Genomic DNA, 321 nt, shown 5'->3' on the forward strand with positions numbered 1-321 from the left:
TTCTATGGCATCGTGAAGCACCTTTATTTTTAAGAGTGTATGATTCTGCTGATCCCATAAGAAATTCCCTATCTGAGGACCTTTATATTCATTTGACATGTAGCAGGTGCTCTGTTCATTTTTTCAAATACACCAGCAGCGTCCTGCATTTCACAAGTTCTCAAGGGTTGCAGCTCTGAACAAACATTTCCAAGATTTATCTTAAAGGCACAATATGTAATTTTGTCGCCGCTAGAGGGCACGTATTCAAAATAAACAAAGGCGTAGTTAGATGATGCTGTGACTGAGTGTGGAATCATGGGAGTTGTCCTCTTCATCCCC

Source organism: Sinocyclocheilus grahami, unplaced genomic scaffold (assembly GCF_001515645.1).
Source record: "Sinocyclocheilus grahami isolate Dianchi unplaced genomic scaffold, SAMN03320097.WGS_v1.1 scaffold4823.1, whole genome shotgun sequence".
Taxonomy (NCBI): domain Eukaryota; kingdom Metazoa; phylum Chordata; class Actinopteri; order Cypriniformes; family Cyprinidae; genus Sinocyclocheilus; species Sinocyclocheilus grahami.